The 7752-nt window shown below is 46.9% G+C and overlaps 1 long non-coding RNA gene across 1 annotated transcript; it reads left to right on the top strand.

Annotated features, from left to right (window-relative positions):
• The first annotated feature begins 1128 nt into the window (after positions 1 to 1128).
• Positions 1129 to 2606, top strand: LOC141197290 (uncharacterized). Its single transcript, XR_012269546.1, has 6 exons — positions 1129 to 1238; positions 1330 to 1698; positions 1780 to 1915; positions 1995 to 2156; positions 2227 to 2322; positions 2403 to 2606. It is a non-coding gene; the product is annotated as an uncharacterized lncRNA (long non-coding RNA).
• Positions 2607 to 7752: the final 5146 nt, after the last annotated feature.

Here is a 7752-nt window from a genome sequence, read left to right as displayed (position 1 = left end):
GTTGGGGTCATTGTCCTTTTGAAAAATAAATGATGGTCCAACTAAACGCAAACTGGATGGAATAGCATGCCGCTGCAAGATGCTGTGGTAGCCATGCTGGTTCAGTATGCCTTCAATTTTGAATAAATCCCAAACAGTGTCACCAGCAAAGCACCCCCACACCATCACACCTGCTCCTCCATGCTTCACGGTGGGAACCAGGCATGTAGAGTCCATCCGTTCACCTTTTCTGCGTCGCACAAAGACACGGTGGCTGGAACCAAAGATCTCAAATTTGGACTCATCAGACCAAAGCACAGATTTCCACTAGTCTAATGTCCATTCTTTGTGTTCTTTAGCCCAAACAAGTCTCTTCTGCTTGTTGCCTGTCCTTAGCAGTGGTTTCCTAGCAGCTATTTTACCATGAAGGCCTGCTGCACAAAGTCTCCTCTTAACAGTTGTTGTAGAGATGTGTCTGCTGATAGGACTCTGTGTGGCATTGACCTAGTCTCTAATCTGAGCTGTTGTTAACCAGCGACTTTTAAGAACCCAGAATATAAGACATATTTTCTGTTGTTTCATACTTTTTTGTTAAGTATATAATTCCACATGTGTTAATTCATAGTTTTGATGCCTTCAGTGCGAATTTACAATTTTCTTAGTCATGAAAATACAGAAAAATCTTTAAATGAGAAGGTGTGTCCAAACTTTTGGTCTGTACTATATAATCAAAAGGTGTCAGCAGAACATCGGTTGGAGTCAGTTTATTATCTGCAATGGAGCAGCTTAACATTGTATGTACCTTTCACATTGCTATGTAGTCCAAACCATCAGAGCAGTTAAAGACCACACACTGCATGGCCAGCGCCTTGGCCAAATCTTTGGTGGTCTCAGTTTTTCCTGTGCCGGCCGGACCTTCTGGAGCTCCACCAAGATTTAGATAAAAAGCACCGATCTACCAATGAAACATGAAAGAACTGGTATGAGACAGCCGTCAGCTGTCGAAACGCGTTGGAATTGACTGACCCAGCAGAGAAGGCGCCCACAGGCATCCGTCCCGAATATACGCTGCACACCACGTGTCAGCTCGTCTCTCTGCCTCTCGCGCGCTTCCAATAGAACGCGCCCCCTCACCTTCTCCGCCCCTCCTCTCCTGCTCCACTTACCCGGAAGCCCGCGAGTAGCGGCGGTCACCGGCCGGGACCCCGCTCTCGCCCCGGGCCCCACAACTCCTTGACATCTCCGCAGGACTACGGACCGTAAGTACTCTGGGCCACGGCCCCCACCGCTTATGATACACGCCACCACAAGGACCAAAACCACACATACTCACCTCTTTATTACCGACAGGATTCCAGGAACGCGGCCTGCCTGACTCCACACGAGTAGGGACCGTGCCTGAAAACCGGACTCCACAACCATAGACCTTGCCCGGATATCTACTACACAGCCTGCCACCAAAGCCTTCCACCTACTTGAATATACTTATCCAGACCAGGCCTCCTGCCACATTTGCAGCCGGTCCCCTGCTGCACCTCAGCGTCCAGGGACAAGACCCACTGCTACTTAGCCAGTAAATTACTCAGCCAGAGCCTCCTGCTGCACCTACCACTAGGCTGAACCCTCTTGCAGAACCTCCTGAACACCTTCCCTTGATTTAGGCCTTCAGCCACAGATAAAGAAGGTGACTGACCATTTCACACCTGGACCCTAAACAAGGTAATCAACCGGGCTTACTTATATTGTGGCTTATTGTTTGTATACCTCAGCTCCTAACTCTCCCTCCCCATCTATATACAGGACATCAATTATCCTTGAGTGCCACAACGCCCCCTATCACCCGGCAACCAGTAGCCTCCTACTACATCTCTGCTCAGAGACAGATACAATCCAGAGCCTCCTGTTGCACCCCTGGATTACTGATAATCACGCACAGGTAAACATCTAGGTTTACCACACTGTGGACTATTCCTGTATTCCTCAGTTCCTAACCCTTCCTCCATATCTATATACAGGACATTGAGTATCCTCAAGCGTTACTACGCCTACTGGCAATCAAAAAGCCCCCCTGTCACATCTCTGCAACAAAGTGAGATACAATCCAGAGCCTCCTGCTGCACCCCCCACTGAGGGAGTGCTAACAAGCAATCTCCAAAAGCAGAACAGCTCCTCCGTGGGTAAGTCGCTAACCCCACTATCTACCTACCCAGAGCTAACAGCACTAACCCCATATCATTAAATCTCCAGGAGCATAACAAAGCGTTCAGGACCACGCCCCACTCTAAGAATCCTGACGGACCACAGCCCTAGTGCACACCTGCACTTTACCCACTCTGATACCTGGTGAGTAACAGATCCACAGCCAGCTAAGCATATCCAATACTAGAGAACAATAGCCCTAACCAAACTCCTCTTCTTTCCAGGTACCAAGCCACCACAGGCATTTTACCACACCAGATTAACCGCTGGATTTTACTATTTATTACACCTTGTATACCATTAGTTCTTTTACCCCAATCGAAATATTGTTGTCTACACTCGTCTTTTAAATCCTGTATTAAATCCTGTATTTTATTAAGTTTTTATTGCTAGCATCCAAACAAATAAATCTTATTTTTATAAAATAATAGTACTCTTCTCCTGATCTCTTTTTCACTACCGATAGCGCGATTTTTACTATAGAACTGGTATGAGATATCAATAAACTTTCTAATAAGTTTCATGCATCATACAAAAGTCAAAAAGATTTCTGAGCATAACCCATCACATCATAGCAGAGTCCGCTAGCATCGGTCAGTGAGCGGAGTGATGACCAGGCGTGGGGAGCTGCCCAGGTACTCATAGGCGGACTTCACATTGCAGTTGATGATTCGCACTCTCGCATTCTCATTCTCCCAGTAATAGCGGAGTTGGGCAAGCCACTGGAAGTCTGTTTCATGAGAAACTCCTGAGCAATGTAGGAAAAGATAGTCAACCTCTAAGACACTGCAGAATCACAAGGGAGAGTTTCTAAAGGGAAGGCAAATGCCCATACATTATAGGACAAAACTCCTAGTCACCGAATTCTGCTTTTTTCATTTAGTCCCATTGCCCACGGTGTATAACATCCGGACTCTCAGCCCCCAGTTTATAAAATCCGGCCTCTCGCCTCCCCCGATGTATAACATCCGCCCCTCGCCCCTAGTTTAGTATAATATCCGTCCCCTCGCCCCCCCACCAGTGTATAACATCAATCCCCTCGCCCCTGGTGTATAATATCCATCCCCTTGCCCCTGGTGTATAATATCCGTCCCCTCGCCCCTGGTGTATAATATCCATCCCCTCGCCCCTGGTGTATAATATCCATCCCCTCGCCCCCGGTGTATAACATCCGCCCCTCGCCCCTAGTTTAGTATAACATCCGTCCCCTCGCCCCCCCGCCAGTGTATAAAATACATCCCCTCAACCCCACTGTATAACATCCAACCCCAAGCCCTCCTTTGCATAACATCCGACCCCCAGGGTATAACATCCGGCCCCCAGCCCCGGTGTATAACATCTGTACCCTCGCTCCCTCCCCCTGGTGTATAACATCCGGCCTCTCGCCCCCCCGGTGTATAATATCCGTCCCATCGCTCCCAGTGTATAACAACCATCCCCTCGCCCACGGTGTATAATATCCATCCCCTCGCCCCTGGTGTATAATATCCATCCCCTCGCCCCGGTGTATAATATCCGTCCCCTCGCCCCTGGTGTATAATATCCGTCCCCTCGCCCCTGGTGTATAATATCCATCCCCTCGCCCCGGTGTATAATATCCGTCCCCACGCCCCTGGTGTATAATATCCGTCCCCTCGCCCCGGTGTATAATATCCATCCCCTCGCCCCTGGTGTATAATATCCGTCCCCTCGCCCCTGGTGTATAATATCCGTCCCCTCGCCCCTGGTGTATAATATCCATCCCCTCGCCCCTGGTGTATAATATCCGTCCCCTCGCCCCTGGTGTATAATATCCGTCCCCTCGCCCCTGGTGTATAATATCCATCCCCTCGCCCCCGTGTATAATATCCGTCCCCTCGCCCCTGGTGTATAATATCCGTCCCCTCGCCCCGGTGTATAACATCTGGCCCCTCGGCCTTGTATAACATTAAGACTCTCGCCCCCCACCAGTGTATAACATCAATCCCCTCGCCCCTGGCGTATAATATCCATCCCCTCGCCCCTGGTGTATAATATCCGTCCCCTTGCCCCTCAGTGTATAACATCCAGCCCTCGGACATGTATAACATCTAGCCCCTCATACCCCTAGGGTATAACATCCGGCCCCTCGGCCTTGTATAACATTAAGACTCTCGCCCCCCACCAGTGTATAACATCAATCCCCACGCCCCCCGGTGTATAACATCCGCCCTCCCATGCTGTGTGCTGTTACTAACATATGACAGAACGGCTGGTGGTGCAGAGCTCTCTGATACCAGCGCGGTCCTGTAATAGGAGCCACCGACGTAACAAGTCTGGATATTACATTTCTCCCCTCCTAAATCTTCCCCCATCACAAGTGAGTGATATTATTAAGGAGTAGAAGGAACTGCAGCAACTGAGTGCTGAGGAGCAGAGGGCAGAACGCTTTCCTGACTCCATTGGTAACAACATCACCACAAACACTGCGTCCCCGCCAGGAGCTTTATGGCTGAGCAGCTGCATGCAGCCTTACATCACCAAGCACGATGCAGAGCGTCGGATGGAGTGGTGTGAAGCCGCCACCACAGGACTCTGGAGGAGACCTGTTCTGTGCAGTGACGGATCACACTTCTCTATCTGGCATCTGATGGACGAGTCTGGATTTGGTGAATGCCAGGAGAACGTTACCCTATTAACTGCATTGTGCCCGCTGTACAGTTTGCTGGTGGAGGTATGGCCTTGTTTTTAGGGGTTGGTCTAGGCCCCTTAGTTCCAGTGAAAAGATATCTTAATGCTTCAGCACAAGACATTTTAAACAATTGTAGCTTCCAACCCTAAGGGAATAGAAGAGCAGAACTGTTTCACACACGTTCTCAACCTCAACCCCACTAAACACCTTTAGGATGATTAATTAGAACAAATACTGGACAATGGCAGCATAAATATGTCACCGCAACATAGGGAAGAACAATGTCAGTCACACATCAATTACATTGCCATATGTCTGCTCAGGCTTAGAATGGCTGACCATTCGGAGAATTACATAATACCTACAAAGAAACTGAACAAAAGGTCATTAAAGGAATTGAAATAAAAACCCTTTATTAGTACATCCATGGTTATGGAAGGACACTGCACAGAGGAGGGCACACACACCATTGATAGAAAATATTACAAACCGCACCTAGGCCATCCAAAACACTGACTATAAAGAATATCAATTGTGGCAATGAGTCATATACAGGGGATGCCGACACCTACAGATGCCAAAACATTCCTATATAGGGACCACCATCTCAATATGCAGAAATGACTACTGCCCCATAGACGTCATTGTAAGTACACCCCAAGATTGCTTTACTGTGACAAGATCAATTGTGTCCTATGAAAACTCAAAGAAAAGAGGGGGGAATATAACATAGATATGGAAAGAACAAAGGAATGGGGTGAAATGTATGAAGGTGCTCTGCATATTGAGCTGTGATATCTGTAGAGGGACGGACTCCATATTAACATCCTGTATATGGATTTAGAATAGGGGGCCATAAAAGCCCCTGTAGGTGTAATGTGGAGGGGGCACAATACCTTTCTCCATGTAGTGTATAATAAATAGAACATGGTATTGGAAAGTTTGGTGCCAGCCATGATGATTGCACAAACCTGTTTGGATCATTTCCATGCCCACGTCACGAGCGTGCCCCTCTATGGTGACGAGAGCCCCCAATGTGCTGCGAGTCTGCTGGGACAATTTGCCTCCTCGCACAAGCTCCACAATATCATTTAGCTGGAGCTGCAGATTATCATAGGAGTTTTTCAGGCCCTACAAGAAGGATGCAACGGTGAAATCATCTGCAGAAACATTCATAGAACATACATATTGCAAGGGGGCTGAAATCTATACAGATTATAAGCTGCAGACTAGATGGAGAACTCCACAATATGCAGGCACTTTATAATGTACACAACAATTTTACAACATATCTTTATAGAAGTTGGAGATCTGGATTGAACCCAGAGCTCCAAATACCCAGATGTACCTCTATAAAACCCTGCCACAAACAGCATGGAAAACTCAATGCAGATGGATTCATTTTATGCTGGTATTATGGGAAATCCCATACAATGTCTTCCCTTATTGGTAGATATGACGAGAGTAGAGATGAGCGAATGGATTTGCAGGACTCTGGTCCAACAGTCGGGTCAGTATTCCACGGCCGCAGGACCGGAGCTCCATGAACCGGCATCTCCGGCTCCTCTTTTGATGTCGATGTCATAGTTGTGGTGTGAGGCACAAATGACATCACGCCTGGTCGGCTAATCAAAAGAGGAGCCAGGGATGCCGGTTAGAGGCGGTTAGCAAGGCTCTCATCCAACAGCCACAGACTACTAACCTGCTCTCTTAGACCAAGGTCCTGCAAATTTAGTTGCTCATCTCTAGACAAGATGCATGAATCAATGCAAAATCCCAACAATACTATGGAGCCTTTTGTGTACCTTCAAGATATTGAGCCGCTGTACAACTGCAACCAACCCCCAGGAGAAGACCCCTGGGCAAGAACAGTACATGGGCTCTTTGCAGTCTAATAACGTACTGTGAAAGAAGCTACTTGCATCTTTTGATGTGAATGTGGGTCCCCTTACCTCTGTTGCACCAATGGTATATCCGCCCCTGGAAACTCCTATAAGCTGCGTCCCTGGGTATGACAGTCTATTAGCAGGAGAACACATGAAGTCTGTCTATGAATGTATATATATGTATTTCTCCCAGAAAAATTATTACAATTACACATGTTTTGTTGTTCACATGTTTATTTAATTTGTGTGTATTGGAACAACACAAAAAGATGATATTGGTCAACAATTTTGGTTCTCAAGTCCTCAGACAGTTCTCTTTTCCTCTTTCTGTTCTCCCTACTTAGTGTGGCACGTAACAACGCAAAGATTGAGTCAACTTTTACCCTTTGTATCGGGTTTCAGGTGTGATTTTCATATTGCCCACACCTTTTACTTGCCACAGGTGAGTTTGAACGAGCATCACATGCTTGAAACAAAATTGTTTACCCACGATTTTGGAAAGATGCCAACAATTTTGTCCGGCCCATTTTTGGGGTTTTGTGTGAAATTATATCCAATTTGCCTTTTTTTCCTGTTTTTTTGTTTTGTTCCAATACACACAAAGGAAATAAACATGTGTATAACAAAAAATACACATGCAGTTTCAATAATTTTATGGAAAAATACTTCAAGGGTGCCAACACTTCCGGCCATGACTTTATAGTGAAGCCACCTTGATCAGTAAAGGAGCTTATGCCGTACCTCTGGGCCACTGCCGATAGCTTCATGCCCTTCACTTGTCCAGAACATCTGAGACACACAGAGCACGACCTGTCCCGGCCATTCCCTCACCCAGTCTTTTCTTGCAGTCTCAGGGTACGCCTTTTAAAAAACAAAGTTAAATTACGTTGACAGAAGCATTTAAGAGAGGGACAACCTTACTAGTATTATCTAGCAAATTCATTTCTACCGATTGCTGGTAGAAGATCTGCTACCTGGCTCTATAGCAAGAGATACATCATCCACAAATCATTCACTGCCGCCAAATAATCTTATACA

This window comes from Phyllobates terribilis, unplaced genomic scaffold, assembly GCF_046119375.1.
Source record: "Phyllobates terribilis strain yellow unplaced genomic scaffold, ASM4611937v1 Scaffold_84__1_contigs__length_6523798, whole genome shotgun sequence".
In the NCBI taxonomy this organism is placed as follows: domain Eukaryota; kingdom Metazoa; phylum Chordata; class Amphibia; order Anura; family Dendrobatidae; genus Phyllobates; species Phyllobates terribilis.
This window is presented reverse-complemented; position numbering and strand designations above follow the sequence as displayed.